The following is a 20,194-nucleotide window of genomic DNA, read 5'->3' as shown; positions in this document are numbered from 1 at the left end:
TGGAACTATACTCAGTATCTTGTAATAACCTATAATGGAAAAGAATCTGAAAAAGAATAGATATGCATATATATGCATAACTGAATCACTGTGCTGTACACCTGAAACTAACAACACTGTAAATCAACTATACTTCAATTTTTAAAAATGTGTCTTTCACACAACCTCTAGCGAGCTAGCTAGGCTGACTATTAAAGAGGGAAGAAAATGTACATAAAGAGAAAGAGGACCCAAACATAGATTTAACAACAGCAATGTAGCAATTCAGCAACAGAACCTGTTTCCTGGTCTACAGCTAACATATGCGATAGTAAGAGAAACTTCAGCTCAAGCGCAATTCAAACAAAAGTACCCATCCCTATTTAAAAATAATCATAATATGCTTATTTTTAAATAATAATGAGTTACCAAAACAATATTATTAAAATATTAATAATACTTTGGTGACTCCTTAGAATGAAAAATCAAAACAGAGTGCTTTTTCTTATTGGATGTGGTTATTTCTATACGGAACTTCATTCCGTAGAACCCCGAGTCAAAAGGCTGTTCTCAAGAGCGTTCTAAATGCTCAGCAGAAAGCCTGTTGTAACAACGATACTGACTGCTGCTTTCACAAGTCTTCTTGCATCCCCAGATACTGCTGAACCAATGTTCCCAGCCCATCTAAGCATATAAGCTTTTATCGTGGATATAAGCCATGTTTCCAAGCATCGTTAATTTCTGCACCATTATTAAAGCATTTGTTTGACCCACTTACCTTCACTGTCCCTACTTAAAAGATTTATAGAAACTCAGTATAATACCCTCAAGGTCCATCCATGGAGGCTAAGTGAAATAGGTCAGACTGAGAAAGACAAATACCACTTGATGTCACTTATATGTGGAATCTAAAAAACAAACCAAACAAAATAAACAAAACCCAGACTCACAGATACAGAGAAGAGATTGGTGGTTGCCAGAGGCAAGGGGGATGGGGGGGCGAAATGGGTGAAGGACGTTAAGAAGTACAAACTTCAGTTATAACATAACAATAAGTAAGTCACGGGGATGTAATGTACAGCATGGGAAATACAGTCAATAATATTGTATTAACTTTGTAAGGTGACAGACCTTAACTAGACTTATTGTGGTGACCATTTTGCAATGTATACACTGAATCACTATGTTGTACACCTGAGACTAACATAATATTGTATGTCAATTATACCTCAATAAAAAAATTTCTAGAAACTCAAGTCAAATACAGGGATGACCACTGATAAGCACAGGGTGAAGGGTTCCTGATTCAGAACAGTTCACTAATTGTTTGGGTTGGACACCCATCTTAGAAGCAAACATAAAAACAGGTCAGACGCCACCCGCTCTTAAAAAATCCTCTCCCGGGCTTCCCTGGTGGCGCAGTGGTTGAGAGTCCGCCTGCCGATGCGGGGGACACGGGTTCGTGCCCCGGTCCGGGAAGATGCCACATGCCGCGGAGCGGCTGGGCCCGTGGGCCATGGCCGCTGAGCCTGCGCGTCCGGAGCCTGTGCTCCGCAACGGGAGAGGCCACAACAGTGAGAGGCCCGCGTACCGCAAAAAACAAAACAAAACAAAACAAAATCCTCTCCCAAGTTTTGAGGGTCTGTTGCTCAACACTTAAAAAAAAAAATGTATAAGATCCTGAATCAAAATCCTCTAACAACCTGATCTTTTAATGCATTAGTTTGAGATAATCCCCGAAAGTCTTCTACATTCAATACCTCTGGCCCTGCTGAACCTGAAAAGATTTTGAAAACCAGTTCAGCCTTTTCCAATATTTTCTTTTCATTTTACATCTCATTTTCCACTTTAAGCATCATCCTAGGCGACCACGCCCACAATCAACTATCCCCTTAAAATATGGCCCCAGCCAACTTTATTGTCTCACCGTGAGGGGATTGAGAAGCAGGGCAGCCTACGATTTCAAACTTGCAAAAAGAGATGCAGATCTGACGTAACTAACCTGCAAAGGAAAACCTGATGATATGTCCAAACAGGATGGTCTTCAAACATTTTTGCAAAGACGGCTTAGATACATTCAGACAGGAAGATGCCAATTGTTGTTTTGTGACAGGATTGTTCTCCCTCAGTAGTTCAAGTGAGAATTAATACCAAAACAAAATTCAGTTCAACACAAAAGAGAACAATTATGATTAGCTACGTTATCGGGTTTTATTTAAAAAGTGTAATCATTCCATCAAAAGCAAAATCATTCAATTATAGAACTGGCAGAATAGAATAATTTGGGGGCGCTATTAATTAAGAATAGCGTTTTACAATGTTGGTGGAAGTGGGCAGGCAGAATATGAAAGACATTCTAAATTTAAGGGCAACTCTAGTTCTATATGAGTCATGGAAATCACAACCGCTGGACAAAATATTCACAAATTCTCCAGTTGATACTCTGATCTCCTTTTCACCTTGAAAAACTATAAATAGACTTTTCGTCACTTTTGCCTTATTCACAACTTTATCGTTTTCTTTTCATTAGACAATGAGTAAGCAGCCTCAAAACCTCACTGGTGTTTATGACAAATGATGTGAATCAGAAAAAACATGACAGAAAAATTGTTAACAGCCAGAAAGAAAGCAGAGCATACATTGACAAGATTTCTAAGGTCTGCATCCATTTTTGACCAGAAAAACTGACTATGTAGAATAAATAGGATGGGCAATGTCTTCCAGAGCTGAAAATTATTCTTTGAGCCCACGCTTTAAGGCAGTCTGGTTGAAGGTACGAATACTTCTGAAAGCCAAAACAGGAATAACAAATACTGACACAAACTGGATATATTAGATTGAACCATACAAGAATGCTGATATTGACTTGAAGAACGGTAGTTTTCAATGGTTCAACCAGGTAACCCGTGGGCTAATGGGACACAGAGAACCCTTCTAAACCAGGGGAATCGAATCTGGTACGAGCACTCGGGTATCCCAACAAAGGAGAGGAGGGGAAGGGGAAGAGGATTCGGGAGAAGCTTCCCAGAACAGAGTTGGCTACCTCAGCACGGTTAGAAACCTGCCGGGTAGGCGAGCGAAACAGTAAGGGCAGGGGAGGGGAGGGAAGGGAAAGATTATTCCCGGAAAAAGTGAAAAGCATACAAAAGGAAAAAGGGTCTTGTCAAAGTGTTGGGGAGATGACTTTCTTGACAGAGGGGCCAGAGCATACGGTGTACGTGGCAGGAGTGGGGTTGGATGGGGGAGGGAAGTGAAGGGAGATGGCTGAGCCAGTAGGTTGGGAACCAGGGAGGTTGAACACCCCACTAATCCTGGAGGCTGGCAAACTCATTCGAAGTCTCCTTAAAGAGTACAAGCAAGAGAAGGGAAGAGTCTGAACGAGGGCATGAGGACGAAGGGAGGATCCGGATGACGTGTGATTGGATACCTGCGCATGGAGTGGAAAAGAAGGGCGAAGGGCGGTGTGGAGTCTCTAGCCTGGGTGAGTGAGGGCTGGTCAGGCTGTGAACCAATGGGGAAACCAAACAGGAGGAAGACGTTTGGTACGAGAGCTGAGCCTGTACGGTTTCAGGGGTCCCAGGACGTCCTGCGGGAGCTGTCTAGGAGGCATTCGGGAACATAGCTCCAATGGAGAGGGGCTGACCAGAGACGAGGATCTGGGAGCCTTTGGGGCAGAGGTAGCCCTGGGAAATACAAGACGTCCAGTTCTGCTCAAACGTACCTTCCCAGGGGACCCTCCCTGACTCTCTTGCATAAAACAGTAGCCCTGACAGGCTCAGTCTCTTAACCTGGGTTGGCTGTTCATTATGGCCCTAACCACAATCCAACACCGATCTAGCCATTCACTCACCCATTTGTCTCCCTTCGCCTAGAATATAAGCTCCTTAAGGGCAGAAATTTTTGTCTCTCTGTCCTCTGCTGTACTACCAGCTCCTAGAACAGTCCCCGGCACGTAGTAGGTCCTCAACAAATATACTTTAAACAACCAGCAAACGACTAGGGAGAGATATAGACCAGAAAGACACTGAGATTTGAATTTAAGGAACACTGGCTTTTAAATATAAAGGTAAAGGAAACACTCGAAAGGGAGGTAAAAGAGACCGAGAAGGAAAAATCAGAAGAGCCAGGGAATAAAGCCAAAGTGCGATGATGGAATGAGAAAAAGGTTCCATGAAGGGCATCAAGCTAACAGTGTCAGATAGTGTTGAATACTGTAGGAGGAGCAGAAAAGATGAGGATGGGCACGCAGAAAGTGCCCTTTACCCCCAAACAGCCACTAGAACTTCCACAAGAAGAGTTTTAGTTGAATGATGGGCACAGGAGCAAGATTCCCAAGTCTGATCACAACCATTACTCTCAAGATACGAGGCTCTCATGGGCCAACTGAAATTTTAATCTCGTACATAGGGCTTTGTGCCTATGCCTGTTTCTCCTGGTCCAGTATCTAACTTGTCAAGAGCATTTTCTCTTCTATGATCTATTCCATTAATGATCTTCCTAGGTTTACTCTGTCTCTATCCATTCTGGTCACCAGTTCGTGGTGTGCGTGTGCGTGTGCGTGTGCGTGTGCGTGTGTGTGTGTTGTGTTGTGTTGTGTTGTGATTTCCTCACACCACCAGGGAGTTCTCTGACACCAGCAGGGTGTGCTACAATTCAACTCAAGTATGACACTACCAGGACACAGCGTCAGACCCCAGAGATTAAGGGGGTCCCACAACACTGCTGCCCCATCCCCTGCCCACTTCAGACCCCAATCTCAAAGCCAGGTTGCTCCCTGTGCTTCAGACCAGCTATACAGATGGAAGTTCCAATGACCCCCCTCTTTGAATTTCATTCATTTGCTAGAGCATCTCCCAGAACCCACCCAAACATTTTACTTACTAGATTACTGGTTCATTATAAAAAGGATATCAAAGGATACAAATCAACAGCTGGATGAAGAGATGCAGAGGGTAAGGTATGAGGACAGGGCACAGAGCTTCCATGCCCTCTCTAGGCGCCACTTTCCCCATATCTTCACGTGTTCACCAGCCCAGCAGTTCTCCAAACCCAGTCCTTTAGGGTTTTTATGGAGGCTTCATTACGCAGGCATGATTGATTAAATGGTTGGCCACTGGTAGCGGAACTCAACCTCCAGCCCCTCTCTCCTCCCTGGAGGTCAGGGGTGGGGGACAAGGGAGGAAGGGGAGTCGGGGGGCAAGACTGAGAGTTCCAACTCTAGTCACCTGGCTGCCTCCACTGACAACTAGCCCCCCCCTTAGGTTCCAAAAGTCACCTCATTAACAAAAGACACCTTTATCAGTCTCCATCACGGGAAATTTCCAGTGGTTTTAGGAGCTGTGTCCCAGAAATAGGACAAAGACCAAATACGTATTTCTTATTATAAATTACAATATCAGTCTCCAAGTATAGTAAATTTGCTTTGTGTTTCTTACACAGTCCTGTGATCCAAACAACTGATGGAAGGGTTGAACACAACAAGACCGAGATGAGAGAATCCTGTGACTGCCGCTATGGACATCATCCTGGACAGCTGACTGGTTGGTTGGTTGGTTGATTCATTCATTCATTCAACCAATATTCATTAAGCATCTACGGCATACCGGAAACTGAGCCACTATTCTCTTATATGACTATGATTCTTCAATCAACTGGGAATTCATCAAGTTGTCCAATGATCTACCTACATATCCTTATCCTACTCACATAGCTATCGATGAAGTTGGCCAAATGTGTACTTCTTTCTACTTTCAGAACTGTATTTTAGGTTTCTTCTGGTCACAGAATGACTCCTCAGTGGGGAGTCGTTAATCACTAAGAAAGGAGGTTTCCATACTCCTTCAAACCACAGTTGACCCTTGAACAGCATGCGGGTTAGGGGCGCCAACCCCAAGTAGGTGAAAACCAGGGAGGTTTCTCCCTGGGGAGAAACACAGTGAGGAAGAGAATCCCCAGAGGCTTTAGGCTGAAAAGAAGGCAGGGGTTGAAGGAGATTTAAGGAGAATCAAGTGAAGGTGGAGAAATGACAGATCGAGATCACAGGAGAGGCGGAGGGCCAGCTGTGGGTAGGAGGGTGGAACACTTCTCCCACTGACGTAGGAGTGAGGAAAGAGGAAATGGTGGGAAAAGGAAAAGTTTCTCTAAGATTTAAGGAATGTCATCTTCGAAGAGATGATGGTGGTGGCAGGGAGGTTAAAGGGCAACCTGTAAGGCAATGGGAGGGGCCCACTGTGACTTGATTCAGTTCACATCACAGCCCTAGAGGGAGGGAACACCAGCCCATGCTTCCATGATGTCACCCATAATGATGGGAAGCTATGACAGTTTTGGTCATAGCAAGAGAAACAGCTTGCTCTGAGTGCAGATCGCTTGGGGTCCTGAGCAGGGCTGAGTCTTCAGGAAATCAGAAATCAGAGGTCGAGCGAGGGAGATAAACAATACCCTCACTGTGGTTCCCATCACACCGGAGAGAAGTGGACCCCAACAGCTTGAACCACACTGAAGGCCAAAACACAGATGAGGACCAGATGATGGGGTTTTCAACTGGTTTTGATGAAAAAAAAAAAAGGGGGGCAAGTTTCTCCTTCTTCCTGTGTACGCAAGGCATACATCAGGAGACAAGGCAGCTGATCCACTGACAATGTGCTTCCTGAAAAATTATCACATGCCGTGGGGAGCTGAGACTGCTCGTTAAGAGTGGCGCACCATCAGCGGCTCTCCCTGGGAGGGCTCCCAATGAACTCATTCACCGAGCGCGGACCAGCCAACGCGAACAAAGGCGGGTCTTCCGAGCCCCTCTGTTAGCTGTTCAGCTGTTGCTACGGGGATGCCACTCATGTCTCTGGAGCAATTCCTTCTCTGTTAGCTGGAGACCCCAGGGGCTAGGGTATTCTCTTACCCAGAGGGAGCCTGTGGCTCAGCCTCAAAGCTGGGTGAATCGGGAGCGCTCCGTGAGGGATTTTCTCTACATCATGGCCAAAACCCCAACTCACGCCGTCTCCCCAGCTCTTCTCCTTTTCCTGGAAGGCAGAGCCCAAAGCCCACCTCCTTTAGGACGTCTCCTTGGTTAAATCTACCCACTTCCTCTTCCTCCCACTCTTCCCTTCGAACCATCCCTCTCTCTGTTATAAAGGCAAGCTCTTCGAATGGCAGCTGTTTCCACTGGAAAGACACGTAACCTGCCTTTACCTGCCTCCCCACACACGTGGGAAGGAAGCCAGACATTTTCAAATTCAAGGTTAAATCACAAGACACCTGGGCTTTGAAAATTCTCAACAGAAGGTGGCAAATTATGGGATGAGCCTGTCAGGGTAGGGAGAAAGAGGATGGGAGCCCTTTAAACCTGAGAACTCCAGGGGCATTAAGGAGACCTTATTCTTGTCCAGGGGCTACTTGGGCTGGCTTCTGGCCCTCAACATGCAGGAGTCGCTGTCACCTCTCCCTGACGGGAGTCCATGTGGGGATGAATGGGTTTCTATCTGTTGGGCTGCTGGGTAAAGGTGTTGGATCACAATCCCACTCCTGGGCATATACCTGGAGAAAACCTTAATTCGAAAATACACACGCACCCCAATGTTCACTGCAGCACTATTTACAATAGCCAAGACATGGAAGCAACCTAGACGTCCACTGACAGAGGAATGGATAAAGAAGATGTGGCACATATATACAATGGAATATTACTCAGCCATAAAAAAGAATGAAATAATGCCACTTGCAGCAACACAAATGGACCTAGAGATTATCATAGTAAATAAGTCAGAGAAAGATAAATACCATATGATATCACTTATATGTGGAGTCTAAAAAACAATACACTTATTTACAATAATGAACTTATTTACAAAACAGAAACAGATCCACAGACGTAGAAAACACACTTATGGTTACCAAAGGGGAAAGAGGGGAGGAGGGATAAATTAGGATCTTGGGATTGACAGATAAACACTGCTGTATATAAAATAGATAATCAACAAGGACCTACTGTATAGCACAGGGAACTCTACTCAATATTCTATAATAACCTATATGGAAAAAGAATCTGAAAAAGAATAGATATGTATATGTATAACTGAATCACTCTGCTGTACACCTGAAACTAACACAACATGGTACATCCACTATTCTCCAATGTAAAATAAAAATCAAAGGAAAAACAAGGTGCCATTTCAGGCAGACATATAGACTCCCACGTCCATCTTGGGGAACCAAACCCCTCCGGGCCCACCTCCAACAGTGCCCACTTTATATTGGTCCGGGCAATGGAAAGAATGAACAGCCCCAGGGGTGGGTGATATTTTCCCAATCTTTGTATACGTTCCTCTGCAATGATCACCAAGTCATCATACAAAGACTGTAAGCGCCAGCTACCAGGGACACTCAGCCAGTTCCCTATAAGAGCTACAGCGAAAGAGCTGGCTAGACGTGGAAAGCAGGGAGCAGACCCAGGGCCGTGTCCAGGGGCCCCACCACACCCCCCTCCCCACGCCACCGGAGATGTGACAGTAGCTCAGGCAGGGTAGAGAGAGGCCACAACTCAAGGAATGAGGGTCTCCTGTGTACCAACACTGCTGCAGGAACTTTAACCCATGCTCTTTCATTCTGCCCTTCATGAGGGCACTGAGAGGCAGGCATAACCACCCCTCTTTCCTGCACAAAGGAACCAAGACCACAGGGAGCCAAAGGGACTTGGCCAAGCTGGTCAGAGGCTGAGCTGAGCACTGACTCAGGCCACTGGATGCCAAACCTGGGAACTCAAGAGTCAGGCAGCCACGACAGAGTCTAGGTGATCAGGTGCGTCAACTCAGAGAATCTGGGTCACCGCCAAAGACTCACTCAGGATGGCCAAAAACACAGGGCTCCGTACATGCCCAGCTGAGGAAGGCTCTCACGTCTGTGTCCTTGCCCACCACCCCTGCTAGGCCAGCTCCACCAGAGACCAACCTTGTGATACCACGTGACCTTTCTCAGCTTTGTCATCTGTTGAAAGGGCTCGTAGAGGACTGTCTTCATCAGGCTATCGTTAGGGTGGTGAAATCCTGCACGCAGAGCCTCAGGACAGTTGTGTCCTACGTAGCACTCATGAAGGGCTAGTATTTCTGCCTTGTAAGGTCTCCACGCTCACACCACCATCATACAGGTCCAAGGGGGAGGAAGAGAGAGGAAGGAATAGCTGGTGATCCTCCATCCTTCCAGATCCTTCCCTGTCGCTGAGGAGTTCACTTCTGTGCCCCCGTCTGGCCTGAATGGACTTCTAAGGACACTCCTTACCTCCACATCCACCCCAGACCCCCTGCGCAGGTATGGCTTGGATACAATGCCTGTGAATAAGCTGCGAACAAATCAATGGCACTGAGACGAACAAGGCAATGGCATTAAAAAAGATGTACCTCCAAGGGCACTCTTTAGCAAACTGTCCAAACTGGTTTCTGGAATCTACACGATGTTGCTAATACCTGGGTACTCAAGACCAAACTAGATTTGCCTCTGATGCTTATTTAAAAAAAAAAAAAAATCACATAGAGCCCCGCCCTCAGAAGGGCCTCAAGCTTGGTTTCACATGCTGCCGTCAGTATCTTGAAGTTCTTAATAACTTGAACTTTGAACTTCTGTTCTGCAAGTGAAAGCCAATGAGACAGGAGAGCATCCGTGTGAGCAGGGGGGCTATGCGCTCCTTGCCCCTATTTGCGTACGGCGTTCGCAATGCCCCATGCACAGAACGCCCGCGGGCCCACGAGGCACGGGAAGAGTCGACCTGAGTACAAGGTGAGGATGTTCTGTCTACCACTGAGCGAGCACTGGCTCTGTCCCTTGCCGGTCATGGCGACTTGGACAACGCACGCCTGAGCCTCCGTTTCCTCACCTATAAGACGACTGGATAAGATGCTTTGCGAAGCCTGTCCTGGCCCGAACGCCCACCGAGCCTAAAGTGACCAGTTTGGCAGCGTGGTTATAAGAAACAAAAGACATCAGGTAAGGAGCCCTGCAACTCTCACCTCCATCACTCTTCCTATTGACCTAAGTCGTTCTCTTACTGTGCAGGTCGAGTCATTTTTCACCTGCTCTAACGGACGCGTCAACACCCTGCGATGGATTCCACTGGGCTCCCGGCATTCTTTGGAGCAAGATGCCAACGACTCTTTCTTTGGAAGGACGTGGTGCAATTCAGTTTTTCTCAGCTTTGCTCTGACTAACCTGTGTCCTGTAGTCTATCGAAGCAGTTACACGAAACTTATCTTCATACTGCTGGCAGCACAAAGAAAAAGGAAACCAGCAAAATCATTACAAAAATCTTTTATAATTAAATCTAGACCCTGTTAACCACTTGGAAATGTATTTGGGAAGCAAAATGGATAAAACTTAGTGCTTTCCAGTAGAATATACGAACACTGAAGGTCATGTTCTAATGTCTGGGGTTTTTCCAAACAGAAATCTGGTAGAAAGTTTTAACTGAAGATTGGTTAAGATCTCTTCATGAATCGGGGATTATAATTTTTAGTACAACTGAAACATACATTTGCTTACTTTATACAATTAAAAACTAGGCTACTGAAAGGCTAGGATGGGAGGACTATGGTATTTGTCAGCCCTCGAACTGCCAGTGTGGGCTGAGGTAATCCGGTCGAGCACATCGCTGTCACCTTGCGCTCCTACCGTCAACGTGACCTTCCTGAAACCAGCTACTCAGATGAAGGACAATGAAATCCCAGACAGGCAGTCTCACACCGAGTGGTTCTGATAAACACACCAAAGTCTGAAAGCCACTGATTTACGGAAGAGTATGATTATCCAATATGTTAGCTTGACAATATTTCCGATTTGCCACTACCTAGTTTGACAGAGTATGCGAAATTTACTTTCTGATGTTACAATGCCTATTCTTACTAGTTCAGGGAAACACGCAGGATTCGTAGATACATAATTCAAGAGCCCTCAGATTAAAGTCCACAAAAACATCAGTGCCTTGGTGGATCAGCGGCGGGGTGGTCCAGGGTTGGTATAAAATATGAATTGCGGGCTTCCCTGGTGGCGCAGTTGTTGGGGGGAGTCCGCCTGCCGATGTGGGGGACACGGGTTTGTGCCCCGGTCCGGGAGGATCCCACGTGCCGCGAAGCGGCTGGGCCCGTGAGCCATGGCCGCTGAGCCTGCGCGTCCGGAGCCTGTGCTCCGCATCGGGGGAGGCCACAGCGGTGAGAGGCCCACGCACCACAAGAAAAAAAAAAAATATATATATATATATATACATGAATTGCACGAAAACGCGAGCTATGTCATTTAGTCTACTGCTGATGAGAACCTACACTAAAAGAAACCAAAAACCACATACTTTATATTCACATTTATTCAAGTGCAATATTTCATTCAATTGCCTCTTCTGTTTCTATTCTGAGACAGAAATGAGGAGAAGTGAGATGAAGTCATTTAAGGCCCTTTACTGCACTAAAATAATTCATGGGCTTCGCAAGTTGGAAACCATTGGGATAACTTGAAATAACCAGCCCTGCCAGGTCAGACATAAAGGATCCTAGAGCAGAGAAAAGGCAGCCCACACAGAGTACATCTTAGCGATCTCACTGAAATCTATCAATACTACTGGACGTCATTAAATCACATGCGATGACTTCTTACTGGGGAATCTACAGACTCAGAGCATCTCAGAGGAAAAGGTAAAATCTGAGGAACAACCTGTATATGGTCTCTGACGCCAGGCAAAGGACAGGGGCCATGAGGCCAGCCACCTGCTGGGGAGGCAGGCACAGCCAGACCTGTGACTTGAGTTGTGTTCACCGTGACTAAATGGGAAAGCTGACAATTTTGCTGGAACGTAAAGGTTTGTCTCCAATCCCCAACAATGTACAGCAGGATCCTGAAAGGGGGTGGCTGCATGCCTGCTAGAGATAATCACTGTGAAACCAGAGACGCTGGGAATTGAGACAAAAACTGTACTAAATTTTGAAGGCAGACAAAATAGAATTCTCTCTGATCACCGAAAAATCTCGAGATTTTTCGAGAGATGACTCAGGAACACTGTTAACAGGAAACTGTGCTTTCTAGAAGCCGGCCTAGAGGAACAAGTAATACCAAATGAACCTTTCTTTTTTTTTTTATTTAAATACGTAATTTGTGTATTTAACATGTTTAAACAACAGTAAGTTAGGAAAAAACCTGCTTTCTCCCATGAACATTTTACGAATCAATTTTAGTCAAACTCTGTTCCTGCATCTTCAACTTTATTCATTCAACCAATCAGCATCCTTGTTGCCCCAACAGCACCATTTGGAGTCATGTGTCAGCTTCCCAGAGCCCGTTGCCTTTGCTTCCTTCCGAGCTGACACCCAGCTCTTCTGAAAAATCTGTGGATGACGCTGAGATGCGCCCAGCAGACGCAAGTACCCACCGACAGAATTCACCACTTCAGACGGGTCGGGCAGTTAAGGGTTTCTTCTGAATGGTGGCTTCATTATTTTTACATCAATGGCATTCTGTACTGCTAAAAGGAATCTATTTTCTTTAAGCTAGGAAGAGTAGGGCAGGTGACTGTCATCTTCTACGCTGCCCTCATGAGCCATTTGATAAAACCCTTCCTGTATTTTGGGGGATAAGATAGTGGAAGGCTGGCAACACGCCAGTACGCTTTAAAACACTACGCTCATTCTGCGCTTTCAATCGACAGAATTTAAGGTCACTTAATCATACACTCAAGTGGAATCAAAATGGGCTAATGTGCTTTCGTTCAAAGTGGTTACTGAATGATAGATGCCAATTCAGAGAGGAAGGTTTCCAGGGCTGTGCCACTGGGCTTTGTCCTTGGTCTGGGCCGTGGACATGGCAATGTCACCAAGGGCCCTGAGAGAGCAGGCCACTTACCCTCATTTTACCACCAAGGCACTCAAGAAGGCGGCACAGGAGTCAAACAACCTAGAATTTCTTTACAGAAACTACAAGGAGAATTCATTGTATAGTGGACAATTTTGCTCAATTCTTGTCTAATTTTCTGGCCCTGCTCAAGATAAACGTTACGCGCACACAGAATTCTAAAGCAGGAGGAAAATTTTAAAACTGTGTAGCTCTTCTCTCCCTTTTCCAGTGTGCAATCAGGAAAGACAGGACTAAACACTCGGATCTCTTGACTCACAGCCAAACATGCTCTTGTTTTCACGTGACGCTCAGTTATCCAAGTAAATATTCTGTTAGGATGAGGCCCAAATGCCAGATCTGCAATGCACACACTAGACGGAGATAATTCTTCCTAAAATATACATTATACCTTTGCAAAAACATGTTCACGTATCTTACAAGATACCTTTGAAGAGTAAATCATATTGGGCCAAGACAGAGTATAAGAGAGGAGACAACATAAATCTTTGGAAATCAATGCTGTTAATGTCAATTTATCTTTTTAATGAAAAGCCACTGATACACCATGCCATTGGATTAAGTATCTAATGCATGCCGTGGGCTTTGCACAAGAGCTAGGAATACTCAGTAAAAAGTAACTGTTATGATGAATAGGTAAGACTGGAGTGGGGGTTGAAATGCTTTTGCACGAAGGCAGTAAAGCTCCAACATGGAGCTTGTCAAGCAGCCCCGGCCAGAGCGTAATGGATGGATAATGGTCACCTGCTCTACCCGCTCTCGGAGGATTCTGGGTAATTCCCAGCTCCCAAGCTGAGATCCCACTCAGGAAAGCAGATCAAAGTGCAAGGGAGTGACAGCGGTATATGACAAGAATAGATGATACATTTATAAAAAGAAAAAGGAAATCAGTGGACATCTCCCTGCTTGATCATTAATAACAAATTGGAACTTCTCACCAATACTTGGAGCACACGAGTGTGACATGTTCCCCAGCTGAGAATGGATGCTTCAAGGGAATACGAAGTGCCGCTAAAGCACTTAAAATGAGAAAAAGAATCCAAGCTCTTGTTGTTCAACTGCCAAAGGAGAAATGCCCACTAATGTTTGCAACAGCAGAAAAATAAGCACATTCTTGATTTCGGCTAATTCTTCAAATCCCCAAACGAAATATGAGTTTGCAGTTTTGTTTTTTTTTAAGTGCCTGATCCTAGGGGTTTGCATATAGAGGATAAATTGAACATGGCACTGTGAAACTGAAATGTATTTAGAAAATTTAAACATTTTTCGTTCTAATTGGCCATCCTGATAATTAGCTTGCTTAAAATGTCAAAAATCTTATTTGAGGGATTGGCTGTGTGACTTTTTCTGCTGCTCTGTCAGTCTCACAGGTAAGAGTGACAGGTAATTTGTCACGTTCTGTGCCAAACAGTTGATCAGTCAATATGTTAATTATCCAATGTATTTACTCCTTTTAAAAAAGTAATTTGAGATTCACTTTGTTATACAGCAGAAACTAACACAACATTGTAAAGCAATTATACTCCAATAAAGACGTTAAAATAAAATAAAAAGTGATTTGATTATTTTTCACTAATTACTGCTAATCCCAGTGGAAGTATTCAAAGGAAATGAGATATGGATTTCAAACTCTTTAACCCCATGCTTGTTTTCATACATTCAGTGCAGGTAAAGACAAAAATGATTTCACAGCTTAAATTATTATCGCTAAAAATGATTATTTTTTTTATCACTGTGAATAAAAAGCAGTAAACCTTTGCCTGAAGCGGTAACTTCTGAACTTTGCAGCCAGAACATTCCATTCCCTTCTCTTCGCCCTCCTCTTCCTCATTCATCAAAAATCCAGACACCTCGTTATTTCTCCATTAAAAACGTATTAAGGCTCCCAGTGGGAAATACACAGAAGGTGACAAAGGCCCATTCTTTCCTGTTTAAATACCTGCAATTTAATGTTAACAACACCTAAAACCAATGCTAAAACTTTTAGCTCAGTAACTCATTTGTTCACTTAGCACACATTTATCACATGCCTGGGATTATGCCAGGCATTGTGGCTTCTCATTCGAGGAGCAAGAAAGCTCTTGGGAGCAGAGGGACACACATTCACTTAGGATTCAGCAAATTTTTACCTACCCCCCCCTACACTCTCGAGGGGGCGCTGTCATGGCAGCTGGAATCACAGGGCATCTACCTGGGCGTAGGCTCCACGACTGATTCATTCCCCGGCGCAGGTCCAGGGCAACTGTTATGAACGTTGCTGACTGGCCACCAAGAGGTATCTGGTCCTTGGCCACCCCAAACTCACACAGCCCACAAGCCACGGGAGGCTGTAGGGGAGCCCCGGGGCAAGGACGCTGATCTTGGTGGGCTGGGGGAATGGGTGGCAAGGAAGGCTTCACAGAAGAAGCAGCATCTGATTGGGTACCTGAGGGGTAAGGAGCAGAGGTTTCCTCTCTTTAGGAATTTCACAGAGTTTCTTTGGGAGTCCTAGACCCCACTGTAAAAACTAGGAGTTTAAGAGTTTCTCCACCTCGACCTGGGAAGCAAGTTACTCAACTCGTCTGGGTCTCAGATCCTCACCTGTAGAGCTAGCACCATCCTATACCCGCCTTAAAGGGACTGGGAAGACGAAAGAGAATGCAGCCAAGTGGTGAGAACAGTTCCTGGCTACAATATTAAGCATTAAATATAGTTAGTTTAGATTGAAGCTAATTGTTTACACGTGCCTGCCTATTTATTTATTTAGGCTGCGCCGGGTCTTAGTTGCTGCACTCAGGAACTTTTTTAGTTGCGGTGCGTGGGCTTCTTAGTTGCTGCATGCTGACTCTTAGTTGCGGCATGCAGGTGGGATCTAGTTCCCCCACCAGGGATCGAACCTGCGCCCCCTGCACTGGAAGCGCGGAGTCTTAACCGCTGGACTCCTACACGTGCCTTTTTAAAAGCCGTCATCATATGACACTTTTCCTGTGTCGTAGCTCCACGATGTACAGTCCGCCGGAACCACGGAGAACTCGACAAGCGTTCCGCGCATCACTGAGTTTCAAATCAGGGGTAAGAAATCTGGCTTCCAGGGTTTGCTTAGCTCTCAGTTTCATTCAACCTTTACATGCTTATAGTGAACTGGCTAAGCTCACGATCACTGCTAGTTGTGAAAAATGCTCAGCAAGACACATACTAGCTTCAGCTCCTGGGGATGCGAACCACGCCGCAGCTCACAGGCGTGCCAAAGCTGACTCGGAAGCGCATGCAAGATGTCACTCAGAATAACGTGGCTCTTAAACACTGATCTTATGCGACCTGTTGAAGTTAAAAAAATGTACAAAGGAAACATGTTAAACCATTGCTTTGTGATCTGTGCGCGTTTGAATGAGACCAGTCTTGGACTTGTGACCAGTAAAAGTCACTAAAAAAGGTGGCTGATCTGCTTCTTCACTCTGAGAGCCTTAGCCTACTATGACTTTAATCAGAAAAAAAGATTAATGGAAGCTGTTTATAGGCTGTGATTTTAACGTTAAAGCGTGCTCACCAGACCAGCGAACAGAACCCACAAAAGGGAAGACTCCCCCCCTTAATTTAACGAGAAAGCAAATGTACAGTCTCGTTAATTTAATACATGTGTGCATCCAGGTACCTGAGCTACTTCTTTGTAGGGGTGAATGAATGAATTCCAACTCTTGTTTCTATCCAATGAAGCTCCATGGCTGTGAGTAACTTCCCATTTTTACAACGCAAAGATTTCTCATGTTTTAGCTTTTCAAACTTTATCCGGAAGAGAAACAAAGACGCAATGCTTAATTTTTCTTAAAAAAAAGTACATTTAGAAACCACTGCAATAAGGACATCCTATATATTCGTTTCCCACCTAAAGCATACAACCATCCATATCTACTAAGTACTCAAAGCAAACCTAGAATTCAATTAACACTCGTTTCCTGGCTTCGAACGGCGGTATTAAAACCATAGGACTATATGGATAGAATACACTACAGGTATAAATGACAAGTGTATGAACTGCCTCCAATGAGTCATGTGAAATTTCAATCTGGAAGCACTTTTGCAACCAAATGGCTGCTTGGTAACGCCTGTGTTATTCTTCAGTTATAAAATTCACACGTTTAAAAAACTAGCTGCGCTAAAATGTGTCCACAAGGAATTAAACCAATGCACTTCCCTGCCTAAAAATCAGCCAGTCGGAGTAAAAGGAAAATATGTTTTTCCTTTTGTGGAAGGAACCATTGCACATCCGGATACTGTCAGCTCATTGTACTGGCTCACTTGGCCACGTAAAAAAATCAAAGTTCAATGCCTCGAACTTGAGCCACACAACTAGTGATCCAAGGGGAAAGCCGAGTGAGTAAATGAAGACTCAACAAAAATGAACACAACCCAAATGGTATTACACCGTGCAGACGGGCTATGGGGGCCCATCTAGATCACGCTTCCATCACAGCCTTGGCATAGTAAAGTTTTTGCTGCCATTTCAAAACACTGATTTTTTTTTTTCTTGGCTAGGTGTGTCTAGGAGGTGGAAGGTTCCCCCCTCCCTCCAGTCCCTTGCATTTCATAATTTTCAGCACACCGCCTCCCTGGGGGGAGGGGGGGCGGCGGGCTACTGTGCCCAGTGGGACCCACTCAGCTCGGGGGCCCGCACACCCCAGGGGCGTCACGGGCGCCTGGAGTGGCCCCTTTCTCTGGGCACAATAAGAGCCCTGCTGCCTCCCCCTCTCTTTATCATCAGTCATATCTCACCTATGACAGGCTCAAAAAAGACTCGGAGGGGAAGTGTGCCTCAAATTAGCATATTTCTCCCCTCCACACAATAGACGCTTTTAAGCTGCCGCTTTTAAAAAGCAGCTGAGAGAGGGGAGGAGGGGAAAAGCCAGGCTGTTCTTAGCAACAGTATCTAAATGTAATGATGTACCTCCCTCAAAGAGGCTGGTGTGCTTTTCCATTTTCTTAAAGTGAGCCTCTCTGAGGGCCTCAAAACTTAATATAAAATATTTACTGGGCCACTGAGTAATCCACATCTGCCCTCTTACTAAATTACAATTAAACTCTTTGATTAAAACATAATAATTATCCCGAAATTCCTCCTCCAAGCTGGCTATGGAGCGTGACATCGCCCTTTCTCTCAGAGAAACTGACGACATGAAGAGATCTGGTTATTGTAAATACTTATTAAGGGGGAATCCTCCAAGGGAACACCCTTGCCGTGTTTATTTATACGTTTCCAATCACCACTAATAAAAAGAAGAAAAAAGACTGAAAGGCATCGTGGATGCTCCGACTGCCCTAGACTTGACGAGGCCCATCACTTCACATCACTCGACCTCGGCGGCTGTCCCTGTCACCTTTGTCTTGGCTAACGGAGACTCTTAAAACTGCAACAGGCGCTACGGCCAACCAGACTGTAACGTTTGAAAGGTCATAAAAACATCAATCTAGCAAATCTCTAAGCGGCTGGCAAAAGAAATGCTGAGTGTTCCGTGCCACTGAACAGTAATTCTCCAGAAGACAGAGTCTCGTCTCAACTCGAGGCGGGAGAAATGAAGATTTCTCTGGCTCAGAATGAACTTTGCAATGGCTCTGAGCCCTTTAATAGTAACCCAGCACCATCAGGGATAACTTGAAATGACTCCCTCCCGCAAACTCCACTTCCTTCCCTAGGGCCAGGTGGGTGGTTTTCAAGGTCCCCCGGGGAGCCTCGGAGCGTTAGAGCTCTCCCCAGGGTCAGGATGGAGCCAGGCGCCAGCTTGGGCTAAGCCTGGCTCATGGGGAGGCCCTCCTGCCAAAAATGACATCGGGGGCCACCTGCTTTGCCTCCCAACCATGCCCCACAGAGCTATGGTCAGTCTCTGGCCTTTATCAGATGCCTAAACGTTGCTCCCGCCTTCAGGTCTGTGTCCCTCACACTGGGACCAAAGTGCGTCTGTGAGCATGCGATCCAGTCCCCAGTCACTGATCCTGAGTCAGCCCATCTCTCTGTTTTCTCTAACTGGACCCCCAAAACCCTCAGCTCCCAGCTCCACCTTCCTTTCTCATGTACAGCACAGGCCCCAGCCCCTTTTTCTCTGTTAACTGATGCTTCTCTGGCCTGGAGGGTTTCTCAGTTTGGCCCTTTCCTAATACCAGGTCTTCAAGGCCGACTTAAAAACCAGTGTTCAAAACAATAGCTTAATTCTCTGTAATCGGAATCTATAGACCCAATGCAGTCAAGTCAAAATCCTGGCAAGCCTTTTAGTGGCTATCAACGAGCAGATTCTAGACTTCTTATGGAAAGGCAAAGAAATGAGGACAGCCAGAGTCATTCTGAAAAAGAAGACCAAATTCAGAGGACTCGCAGTACCCAATTTCAAGACTTACTATAAAGCGACGTCAATCAATGCAATGTGCTTTTGACAAAAGAGCAAACACATGGGTCAGTGGAACAGAACAGAGAGCCCAGAAATAGACCCGCACACATATCGTCAACTGACTTCTGCCAAAGGTAACTTGACTGAGAAAGGCTATTCTTTTCAACAAATGGTGCTGGAGTAATCAGATGTCCATAGGCCAAAACGTGAGCTTAGACACACACCTTAAAAAAAAAATTAACTCAAAATGGATCATAGGCCAAAATGTACAACTATAAAACTCATAGAGAAAAATATAGGAGAAAATCTGCATGATTTGGGGTTTGGTGATGTGTGTTTAGAGACAGCACTGAAAGCACGATCCATGAATGAGAGAAGTGCCAAGGTAGACTTCGAAATGCGAGCTTAAGAAAGCAGGTCAGACTTGGCTTAAAAGTTTTTCAAGACATTTGCTCCATCAGAGCTAATGAGTTTACGGGAAATACCTCCTTCTGGAGGACACCCCTGCAGGGTGGGAGTCCCGTCCGCCGTGGGGACTATGGGGCTGAGCATCATGCCACCCGCCCCTCAGGCCCGGCCCTGGTACCCTCCTCTGTGACCCCCAGTGACCTTAGCTGCCCTGCTCTCTGAAGCCCTAGCACTTCCTCTCCCACTGTGCGCTATGCTAGTGCTTTAAGCGTGATCTCCCTGCCTGGCCCAGGACTCTGGGGGCTGGTGCTATGTCTGAAACTTCCTGGTGGCCCCCCCTCCCCCGGGTCCTCACTCAGTGCCTGATACATGGTAGGCACACAATAAATATTTTTTAAAAAAACCCACAACACTGACAAACATTCAGACAAACAACGGCCACTATGCAGAACAGTATGAAGGTTCCTTAAAAAACTAAAAATAGAGCTACTATGATCCAGCAATCCCACTCCTGGGCACATACCCTGATTAAACCATAATTCAAAAAGATTTTTAAAAAAAGATATATGCACCCCAAT

At 45.4% G+C, this 20,194-nt stretch overlaps 1 protein-coding gene across 1 annotated transcript in view; it reads right to left on the bottom strand.

Annotated features, from left to right (window-relative positions):
* Positions 1-20,194, bottom strand: part of GPM6B (glycoprotein M6B) — a 155,098-nt gene that overhangs the window by 44,071 nt on the left and 90,833 nt on the right. The window lies entirely within an intron of this gene.

Source organism: Lagenorhynchus albirostris, chromosome X (assembly GCF_949774975.1).
Source record: "Lagenorhynchus albirostris chromosome X, mLagAlb1.1, whole genome shotgun sequence".
Lineage (NCBI taxonomy): Eukaryota > Metazoa > Chordata > Mammalia > Artiodactyla > Delphinidae > Lagenorhynchus > Lagenorhynchus albirostris.
This window is presented reverse-complemented; position numbering and strand designations above follow the sequence as displayed.